Source organism: Bidens hawaiensis, unplaced genomic scaffold, assembly GCF_021521415.1.
Source record: "Bidens hawaiensis isolate Kalapana, Puna unplaced genomic scaffold, B.hawaiensis_p1.1 tig00015932_1, whole genome shotgun sequence".
Taxonomy (NCBI): domain Eukaryota; kingdom Viridiplantae; phylum Streptophyta; class Magnoliopsida; order Asterales; family Asteraceae; genus Bidens; species Bidens hawaiensis.
Genome location: NW_027492435.1, coordinates 400,450 through 412,747, shown reverse-complemented (window position 1 = coordinate 412,747; position 12,298 = coordinate 400,450). Strand labels below are relative to the sequence as shown.

Genomic DNA, 12,298 nt, shown 5'->3' with positions numbered 1-12,298 from the left:
GATCAAGAAGTCTAATATGACATTTGATTTCAGGTTTTAGGCCCTCAATGAATAAACTGCGAGTATACTCTTCTGGTAGGGTTACCTTGTTTAGAAGGAAATCAAATTGATCACAATAGTCCTCCAATTCCCTTGTCTGTGTAAAAGCTTTGATAGCTCCCATAGCATCATCAATTATGGTTGTAGCAAATCTAGCAGTGATGGATCCTGCATAATCAGCCCAGGGTATCTGTGATAATAGTCTTCCACCTTGGGAATTAATATGTGACTGATGCTATTGCAATGCACGCCCTTCCACATGAGCCGCCGCATAACGAACTTTGAATCTTTCAGGTGTTTCATCGATTTAGAAAAAATGTTCACATCGATATAGCCACCCTTCAACATCCGATACATCGAATTTGGGGAATTCGACCTTTGAAAATCGGTTATTACTTCGGCTGCATCTAGTTTCATCAAATTCTTCCCGCTGATTGTTGTTAATCGTTTCGTTATGTCTAACTGTGTTGTTAGGGTTACCCAATTGATCCAGTTTCTTCAAGATTGACTCCATTTGAGATTTCATCGTTTCCATTTCAGAAGTTTGTTTTTCCGTCGATGCCTTGATTCCGATCAATTCCGTTAGGTTTTGATCTGTTGATGTCTCTAATCGACTGAGGGAAGCTTCGTGTTCCTTAATTGCTCGCTCTAATTCTTGAGTACGAGTGTTCGCCATTGAATTTTATCTTCAATTACTTGATTTGTTGCTGTCGTGAAATTGATCGACACCGCCGTGGAACTGATCGTCGCAGCCGCTGAACTGATTGTTGCCGCCGTGAACTGACTGTTGCCGCCGTCTTCTTCAAAAGCTCCGATGAGGATCGGAAAAGCTTTGATACCAATTATAGCTTGAGATTAGAACAAAGAATCTTTAGGGAGAGAAAGGAATATTCGTCAAACAAGCTACCGATCTTATTAGTTAGAGCTGGTAATATAGTCGGTTAACGAACAGATCTCGCTAACTAACAGTTTACAACTAACTAACCGTTTACAAACTAGTCCCTGTCTTTTAACAACTAATACAAACTAGTCCCTGATCTATTTGACTATTGGTAATTCTAGTATGAAACTAATACAAATGTAACAATATATAACATATATATATATATATATATATATATATATATATATAGCTTTAATATTTTTAATGGGGTTTGTGGAGTTTTGTTGTTGTGGAAGAAAGTGAGGTTCTTGAGAAAAGTTTGGAATATGATGTGGTAAAGACGTGTGGTTTGTATGGGTTTGTTGTTATAGATGCTCTAAGTATGTCACTTTCTTTCTAGCCGCTAGCTAGTTTCTATTAGTAATAATATCCGCCATCCTTCAACTAGAGTGTAAGCGATAATCACATTAATGATGTTTCTCACAATTGCGGATGTTGGTACATGTGCCTCTATGAGAAAGAAAATACGAAGAGAGAGGTGGTAACAAAAGGATTGTGGTTGTAGGTGCTCTTAACACAGTGTAATAGTGGACGTCATTTGTAAACTTTTACAAAAGGTTATAAAATCATTTAATTTCTATAAAAATTTTAATAATATATAAAAAAAGCTATTATAATTGTAGAAACTCATTTTGTTTTCCAAAATAATAATAATAATAATAATAAAATAAAAATAATTGTTATTATTGTTATTACTCTTATTACTATAATGACATTAGACTGCTTTATACCCCAAGCGAGTCTGTGGGGTCCTAACTGGTATCACAATCCTGAGCAGGAACACCACGCTGGGTCCTGTGGCACCGAAAGAAAATCTCCATATGAGGAGTGAGCGTTGAGCAAGAGAACCCCTCCCCACCCTTTCGGTTTAATTTGTCGTTTTTCAAAACCGTAGTAGACAGTTTGTGCCATGAATTCTTGTTAAAACAAATCGAACATAATCGTGAACCCCCTAGAAGAAGCCCTATCGTTTTTTCTGTAAACACTCTCAATCTTAATTATTTATTCACCGTCCGAGTTTAGTATCGAAGTTTCACAATAACTTTATCACGAAGGAAGTATGTATGCCAGTAATTGAGTGTTTGAAAGGAATTTAGAGTGATCATTACATTGTTCTTGTTCTTGTTCTTGTGTGTAAGTATTTTATTCATTAAGTTTAACAAAATTATCATAGTATTTTTATATTTTTACTGTTATATAGTTATAATTTTAACAAAATCATCATATTGCATGGTAGTGTTGACGTGTAAACACTGATTCATCTGTTTGTTGATAAAAGGGAAAACATGCTGTAACTGGAAATGTACGTAGCAATAATATATCAGGGAAAAGGAAACCGGGTGATACCTTCCATGTGAGTAAGGATCAGATGTCTTATCGCCAGACTTAGACTTGTACTGCTTGACATAAATTACCTGAGTTGAGAGAAAGACTTAATTTCCTTCACAACTAAACATTAAGCTCTTTCATTTACCCACTAAACTTAATATTCACTTACGTCTTTTGTTTCGTCAATTATTTCAGATCTTTTGCCAGATTTTATTTCCCTCTCTAGCAAGCTTGATGTGAATCCCAAAGATTTATTACCAAGAGATGATTTGGACATCTCTTCAATCTTGTAAATATCCTCCTGTTTGTTTATCATAAACACCAAATCCCATATAATCAAAAACTCAAATTGTTACTAACTGAGTAGTCATAACTTTCCACCATTATGCATTATGCGCCATGTAACGCCCAGTCGAGTTATAACTTTACCCATAACACCACACACACACACACACACACACACAAAACACCACCCTTCAAAGTTAAAGTTATGTACATAACTTTGAACCCATACCCTCTACCCATAACATTGGGGGGGGGGGGGTGTAAGGGAGAGTCATGGTCAAAATAATGTTAAAGTTAAGCCAGAATATAATGCTCAAGTTAATATTTTTAGTTAATCATGTATAAGATGGTAAACTGTCTCATTAAGTTGGTAACAGTAGAAAAGCAATGAAAACCCAGTTTGTAGCCTATTCATATTGTACCAACTACATGTAGGGTTTGAAGGCGTTTAGCCGGCTTTTATTTTGGGGCCAGTTTGGTTTCTAAATTGTGTTGCCCTAATTTTGTCATTATATATACCCTAGTCCCAGAATGAAACAAAAAAACCAAAACCGGGATGGGTCGAAACGGTCTGGGTCGTCGGCGGGCCGAGTCGGGTCGAACTGAATGGGAACTGACCCTGACGTCAAACCGAACACGAAGTGAAGCGGGGAGTCCAACCGAATGCGAACCGACCCGGGCCGTTGACCTGAACGTGACTGAACCGGAGCACTGCCCTAAAAGCGCTACGACCCGGAGTGCCTCCTGCATCAGGGAGCACGGGGTATTCTCGGTTTGGTTCCAAAGTGACGTTGGGTTAGGAAGACCGGTTATCCAAATGTGAAAGTCTCTCATGCGAATATTTAGTTGATTTTGGAGAGTGTTTACCCTCTGAATGAGTCGGGCCGATTGAAGTTGAAGATGAGTCAATGGCGGGGTTTTCCGTGGCAGTTTATGTGATGACCGAATTGGAGCTCTCGGGAGCTTCAATTGGCCTTTTAATTAACCACAAAAAAGGGCAACTACAACAAAGAGGATTGATAGAAGTCTAGCTTATTCTTGAGAATTGAGAACCGGAGTGATGTCTTATGCTAGAGATTACTAGAGTTACTGGATGACTAGGTTATTGTTTGCTTGGATGGCGGTCTAGAGTTTATCACAAGGCCTTCAAGTGGAAGATTGTTGGGTGTGAAGGACTTTGGGTCGGTTTTATTTAGGGGACAGTTTGGAGTCTAAATTGTGTTGCCCTGATTTTGTCACTATATATACCCTAGTCTTATAATTGGAATCTTGGTTCTATTTAAGCAAATCAGAAAATATAATTGCAGCCCATGAATGTCCCCTCGTGGGGGCCGAACCATGTTAAATTCTTATGTCGTATTTATATTATCGTTTTGTGTGTGTGCGTGTTGTCGCTTCCGCATCGCCACTTTTTGACTAATACTACATGTGTAGAATAACTTTCATGTAACAAATTGAAAAAGAGAAATATGACATATCAAACTTACCAACTGAGGACCATGGATGATACATCGAATAAATTTCAACTCGGTAAATGAAGGGTTCACCTTGTTCAACCGACCTGTCTTTCTCCATCCACTCACCTCTATAACATAAAAAGAAAGGATATCAAAAGAGTGTGTATATATATTTGCAGCTTAGATTAAAATACAAACACAGAGAAACTAGCTAGAAATAAAAGGACATACCAGCGTAGTCAACGGTATCACCAACTAAAGTCCTAAACCAATCAGGAGTCTGTCTACCAACCTCCATTAAATCAAAGAAATCACGCCGACAAAGATAGTGTGCTCCTGTGCTTAGTTTAAATCCAGACAAATCACATCCCAAAATTTTTCCCTGTTCCATGTTATTTTCCAAGGTTTCCTGATCAGAGTACACAAGGCTCACACCACATTCTTGTACCTTCAATCCATTCACCACAACAATTGATACATGAACTCTGTCTCCAGTTTTCAATGTGTTTCCAATTGGCCAATAGCTTAACCATGTACATACTTCACCGACTTTAGGTTTGCCAAAGACTATAGGGTTGTACATCAAATCAACAATACCATTGTCCGCACTGACTTAACAAAACCATGCCCAGTCATTACCAGACAATGCATACTTGAAAGTTACATCAATTCCTTTGAGTCTCTTATTTTCAGGACACGAAGGCACATCAAAGAACAAATAAGATGATTTTGATATATATTTAGGTACCAAGTTTGGATCCTTTATATCTGGCAGAGATGTGCTCATTATATCGAACTCGTACAACATCTGTACCATACAAACGAAGGGGTCAACCATTCTTTATAATTAATTAGTTATTAGATGGTAAATTAATGATGAATTTACGAGAGAAACAACGCACCTGTGTACGCTCACTTCTGCATACTGTGAGCGCATCATCACCAACAAGGTGCATCTCGTGTTTTTCATATTCTTTTAGCCATTTCATATGTCCCAAATTAGTTTCATTTAGTTCAGCTATTAGGAACAGTTTCATAAAGCCTTCAACTTCATTTAAATTTGTACAGCCATCATAGCCAAACTCTTGCAAAGTGAACCTATGTGACTTGAAAGTTATACTCTTTAGTACCTCACAGTAATATATATACAATTCAGCAAGTGTACTTGGAAGGCATAGAAGGCTTTTGAGTTTAGAGCAAAAACTCAGGTCAAGAACCCGAAGATTTTCAAGATGATCATAGGAAGGCAATGACTCAAATAGATTGTTGCCTAAATTCAAATACTGCAAATCTCGTTGAAAACTGAAACTCAAAGGAAACGAATCAGTACGTTCAAGATGGCATCCATTGAGGTATAAACGATGCAATGAAATTGGGAAAGAAAATGATTGTTGTTTTGTAACTTCCGCAGAAGTAGCAGCTGAACACATATCTATTTGTTCCCTGTTGAATAGGTTTTTACACCCTGTCATGTTCAATAATCCAAGACTTGATAGTTCTTCAATGGTTTTACAAACCTTAACCAAACTTGAACAATTCCAAAGAATTAAAGTGTCAAGATTAGGGATATTGTCAATGTTGCGGATCTCAATAAGGTTGGGTGAGTCTTTAAGATTTAGAATCTTCAAAGTCCAAATATGCTGTTGAAAAAGTAATATTAATTTTATAAAGATTAATAAGATAACAAGAAGCAACAAAAAGAGGATACTGGAGTCACTACCATATGGGGTTCAAATACTTTCAATTTGCTATAGCTCATATCTATAGCCACCAAGTTTCCCATGTATAAGTCGGACGGTATGGTTGTTGAATGGAATCCGTGCCAACATATCCATCTTAATTCATCAGAAACATTCTCATAGGATCCTTTAAGTTCTACAGAATTTAGCTTGAGCAATTTTAGTTTCTCCATGTCTTTAAAAGCAGTTGTTGTAAGTTCTGATGGCTGCAAATTTCGCATAAAAATATCTAGTAAGGTCTGATGCACGTGAACACGTTATGTATCCCTACAGTATGCACGCATAATGAAGAAGCAAATTATGTTGATGTTAAATATCATTTCATGTCCCACTTATTTAACCTTTTTAAATTGTAACAAATCCATAACATAGAGTAATAGTACTTGCAAAATTCCTTTTTAAGATGACAAAGTTCAGCAACTTTTCCATCTTCCTTTTATCTTATATCAAATATATACATAACAAGGTACAATATCAAAAACAAAAATCAATCAAAAAGTCAAAAGCCAAACTTAAGAGTTTTACTTATTCTAGCTCACCTTTAGTGCATGATCCTTTTCTAAGAATAGCGTTTGCATATCAAGTGCTAGACCTTCTATAGTTTCTGAACCCTAAAAAACAAATGAAACTACAGAAAGTTAGATTATATTGGAGGATATGTAACAATGAAAGTAGAAAACATAAAACAATATATGAAGCATCTTACTTTTCCTTTGCTCAATATCCTGTAGGAGTCTCTACTAAGCCAAACTCAACTACGCTTTGCAGGAAGTTTTGTTGATTCTTGACGGACAATGTTTTTCCCCATCTCCTGAAACAATCTGTGCATCGTAAGCTTTTTGTTAGAAGAAACTGAGAGAAGACCTTTGTCAATCAGGGTTTCGATCCCAGCCTTTGCTTCGTAATCAGGATTTAATATCTCTCCCACATAATCCATGTCTATGCCATTAAAGAAACAAGCGATATGCAAAAACAATTCTCTCTCAGTGTCATATGTCAATGACTGGTAGCGTCTTAAGAGTACATCTTGAAGTCGAGAATCAAAATCTGTTTCCCGTAACCTCATTTGACTTTCCAAATATTCGATGGAAATGCTCATGGGTAAAGATGAGCCCAAGTGCTCAAGAGCCATTGGATTTCCTTCACAGTAATTTATTGCACGTTGTACAACCGGCTCAAACCCCGCCATGGGCTTTTTAGATCTAAATGGATGATGACAAAAAAGCTCTAACGAGTCATCATCATTCAATAATTTCATGTCATACTTCTGACACTTCCAAGAAGATGATATAAACCATTTATCTGTGTAACTATAATCTTGCTTTTTGAATTAATTTTACCAGTTCCAAGTAAATTAACTAACTGTTTACTTTCAGTAACATCATCAAGAACAATGAGCGCCTCATTCTTTTCTAAGGCCAACTCAATCCTAGGCATTCCTCGGGAAACATGAGGTATTTTTCTGTTTTTCCCACATGAAATATCTTTTGAGAAGTTTTTCCTGTAGTTCAACTAAACCATTGTGTACTTCATGAAAACTCACAGATTCAAATCTTCTCCAATTTGAATTGTATATATACTTGGCCAGTGTAGATTTGCCACTTCCATCCATACCATAAATTACTAAAAATGGAAGATTGTGTTGGTCTAGCCAGGAATTGATCTCCTTTTCATGACGGGCCATTCCTACAATATTTGGTGGAAGGCGGACTTCATTAAGATCTAACATATTGTAAACTGCATCAACAAATTTGTTCAAAAAGCTTGTTTCGTACCTGCAAGAAAACCGAATGAATAAGCCCGTTGGCATTTAAAGATTATTTAATTAAGTATATTACTGAAAAATTAGATGTTAACATACTAAAAAAATTATGTAAATCAAAGCGCTTATAGTTCTTTCGAGGGTGTGCTTTTTAAAGGGGTTTTCATACAGAAATGTGAGTAGAATTTTAACATTCACTTCAATAATTACTGAAATAGAATAAGAGGCAAAGAACCATACCCGGAAACTTCTTCACCACCCAAATCGGCAACCTCGCGTAGAGCGTTCTTCCACTTGTTTACGTTTTCAGCCGTCCACTTTGACGAAGAAAGGTTGACTTGTATGGAAAAATTTCCTCTTTATCCGTGGACTCCACGCCATAGAAAATAGGTAGAACAAAATGATCACCCTTGCTCTTTCTCTCCAGGATGAGCACAAGCTCATCAAGGCATCATGTTGAAGTTGCATAATTCTTCGACTAGCTTTCCTGATCAATCATTTAGTGTACCTAATCAAAACATCAAAGGAAAGTTTGGTATAGGGTAATAGAATGAGCGATAAAATAGAATGGACGAGGTAATAGAATGGATCATTAGATATTTGGTTACCATGTATGAATGACTTGAATTATTAGTTTTTATTTTTTAGTAAACTAGAAAACGCGAGAATAAAATAAAAATTGTGGTGAGTGACGGTGGGATGGTGGTGATGGGGCGGCGAGCAGTAATGGTGGTGGTGGGTGGTAGGAGCAATTGTTGGTGGTGGCTGGTGGTGGTGTTAGTGGGCGGCGGTTTGCGGCTGGTGATGGTGGTGATGGCTGGGAGCGATGGTCGGTGGTGGTGGCGGCGACGGAGGCGGGTGTTGGTGGTGGCGGGCGGCGGAGGGCAATGGGTAGTAGTGGTGGCGGTGAGAGTGAAATGGTAGTAGTGGTGGATGTGATGTAGTGTGAAAGAGGGATAAAATGGGAAAAAAACAAGATGGGTGGATGAAATGAATTTGTCGTGTTTACAGGGAATAGACATGGTAATGGGTGATTTCATTGCATTGACCAACCATATACATTTTTTTTTCATTCCATCATAATGATCCATTCCATTCCGACTCTCATTCATGCATACCAAACGCTACCCAATAGTTTTATTCTTTGAATTTTTCTTATCAGATTTTATATTTTAATAATTCCTAAAAAAATATTTTTAGTTGAAATAATAGATGTAAATTATAAAAATGGTTCGTAAAGTATATACTAGACGAGCGTCCGCGCGATGCAGCGGGAAATAAGACTTTGGTAATCACGTAAGAGATTTTTGGTGTTCATCGTTCCGTTTGAAACCGTGGATTAAGAATTGTTATTCTAAACTCAGTTTAGTATCGAAATACAAATGAAACTGAAACCTAACCATTTTTAATGGTTAGTTTTTGTTGGGTTTTAATTTTCAACGGTTTAGTTTCAGTTTTTGATGACAAAAACTGGCTTGGCTCACGGCTTAGTTTAAAACCATTAAAACCGGACCGTAAACGTCCATACGTAAAATATTATTTTTTTAACAGAAAACAAACTATGACAATATCATACTCAAATTAAAAAGAATTAAATGCTCGTTTTTATGGTGCAATCTTTTTAAAAATATATTAAAGTATGAAAAAGTTATGACCGTTTAAAAATCGTGAGGGAATATGAGTTAAAAGTGAAATTATAAATAATATATAGTTAAAAAATGGAGAATCAAAGTTGTAACTACTCTTTAAATTTTCAAAAGTTGATTAAAGTTGAGGGGGCAATGTTGTAAATAATTTGAAGAAGAATGAAAGACACGTGAAATTTAGTTGTTAAATGACTACTTTACTCCTATGTAAGGTTGCACTATGTGTTTGAAAATTTGTAAATTACTTAAAATTAAGTGTCTTAATTTGTCAATTAATAATGCATTATATATAGTATATAGATAATGTTGTGGAAATGATACCTTCATAAGAATAAACTGAACACATAAGTTAAAAATTACCATTAGCTTTCCTAATCAATCATTCAATCTACCTAATCATAACACTAATAATTTTATTTGTTGAATTTTTCAAATAAGATTTTATATTTATTAATAATTTAAAAAAATTATTTTTTAGTTGTAATAATAGATGTAAATTATAAAAATGGTCTGTAAAGTATATATAATGTTACGGATATGATCCCTTCATATGAATAAACTAAACACCGAATACATAAATTAAAAATTACCACCAACTTTCCTAATCAATCATCAATGTACTTAATCATAATACCAATTTTTATTTGTTGAATTTTTCGTATCAGATTTTATATTTATTAGTAATTTCTAAAAACTATTCTTCAGTTCTAGAAATAGATGTGAGTTGTAAAAATGGTCCCTAGATTATATATAATGTTACGGAAATGATCCATTCATATTAATAAACTAAACACAATATACATAAATTAGATATTACCACTAGCTTTCCTACTCAATCATTCAGTTTACTTAATCATAACACCAATAGTTTATTTGTTGAATTTTTCATATGAGATTTTTATATTTACTAATAACTAGTTATTAGTACCCGCGTGTTGCGCTAGGTTTTGAGGAGGGCATTTGTCAGTTTTTCAGCTCATGCTATTAATACACATGTTTCTACAAATGAACCGACAACGAAACTAAATCAGGCGAATTGCGGCAGATCAACTACACGAACATTAAAGCAATTGAAATTTATGCAACTTACAAAAGATGAGTTGTCATAGGTTTATGTCATTGGTGTCATAGTTACCAAAGATTGGGCTCCGGGGATCAATTAACTTCACAATTACAAAAAAATAGCATTGCTTTTTCTAATTGCTTTTTCTAATTGCTATTTACCATAAAATATGCATTATCCAATAATAAAAGAGGAATGCATTCTTGCATTCCATTTCTTGTGTAACCTGTATGTCATGATTGACTTGTGATTGACTTTTCTTGTAGGTTTTTTATGCCTGTATTTCGAACAAAACTTTACAATATAAGAGAAAAGAAAATTTTTTGTACCAAAAGTAATAGCAAATTTACAATATAACAAATACAGAGTTTTGGGTCAATATAGGTAATCGATAATGGTTTAAAAGGACGCTGACATAAAATACAAATAGGAAAAAGAAACCTATTAGTTTCCATTTTTTCTTTTTCATTACAACTCGAGTGTCATTTTTAATCAATCTAAACCACCCGACATGAACTCGATTACTGAGTCTGACACAAACTCACACGAAACATGAGTACATAACGCCTGAATTACCCCAACTCCATAAGTGAACCGACCTGAAGCCAATAAAAACTCGATTAAGCAAAACACCACATACCCGAACCCGATTAAACACACAAAACTTATTTGATTCTTCAAATCCAGTCATCACAGTAGTTCTCATGCTTTTTGAGAACGCAAGACAGCTAATTCGTAATCGATTACGTTTAAAAACTACATAATTGCAAAAAGGCGTATCCAAATTTCATAATAGATTATAAACTTATAATATTATACATAATTCCATTATTTATATAGTATTTATTTTCCAGTTAAATAGTTCCAATTTATATAATATTTATTTAATTAAATAATTTCATTATCCGAATCGTTCGGAACACTAAAAAATCGATCGGAACGCTAAAAAATCGATTGAAACGCTAAATAATCGATCCAATTGCCGAATTTTACATCACCAGAAACACGATTTCATTACCGTGTTGATCGATTAAAATTCTGAATTGGATCGACGTACCAATGAATTGGTATGCAATTTCATGAGCGTTCGGTACGCTATCGTATTGCGTTTCGGCACACTCCGTTCCAATAGACCAATACTCAATTCGCACCTCATGGTGCGTATTTGGTAACTGTGGGCAAAACGTAATGGAAGGAACTTGCTGCAGTTTTGGTTCCTTGCGCATTGCGCCGGGGTTGAGCTAACAAAAAATAGACACGTGACTATAAATAAAATGCTCAGTTATGACATACATATATAGCATATATTGGCATGTCATGAGCTGTAGTACTATCATGCCGTCGCCAATTGCAACTGTAAATTCGTTTATGTTGACAGTGGCTCAGGTCCAGCATACGACTGCAAACAGATTGCCACGCCATAAACTGGAATATCATCACAAACAAAGATCGTACACAACTCGCTAATTAAACAATAGTTGGGGCAACCATGAGAAATATAAGCTACAATTAACAAAGCAAACTCTTGTGTCTGATTTTTTATGGAGACCGCTAGCCACATATAACATAAGTTTAACAAAGAGGTAGTGCCACACATTCTTATGTCCGGGGAGGCTCAGATATTACTCGTAAAGGTTGGAGCTACATTAATTATCATAATTAATGCCTCACCAAGATACAACAAAGTGGCAAACATAGGTGTTCGTGTCAAGGCTGTATACAATAGAAATTCAGATTTCCATATGATTACAGTCTATCAAAACGAACATGAAATTAGGCATAAATACAAAAGAGGATTCCAAAAAAGGGCACCGCATAGCATCATAGCCCCTGAAATTTAAAAACCACAACCGACTTTATGTAACATTGATACGATAAGCTCAATGCTCAGTCACAAATCATTGCATCACAGGCACAACTTATCTTTTTCAAATGTAGTTTGCACCTTTCAGTTTGTTTGTTGTACCATCTGAACCGAACATGGCTCTCGTAAACAACCACAATCAACCAATCCAAAGGTCAAACTTGAAAGTCA

General features: G+C 35.6%; 1 pseudogene; it reads right to left on the bottom strand.

The window, feature by feature from the left end:
• Positions 1-2,465: 2,465 nt before the first annotated feature.
• Positions 2,466-12,298, bottom strand: part of LOC143550182 (disease resistance protein RUN1-like) — a 30,844-nt pseudogene continuing 21,011 nt past the window's right edge.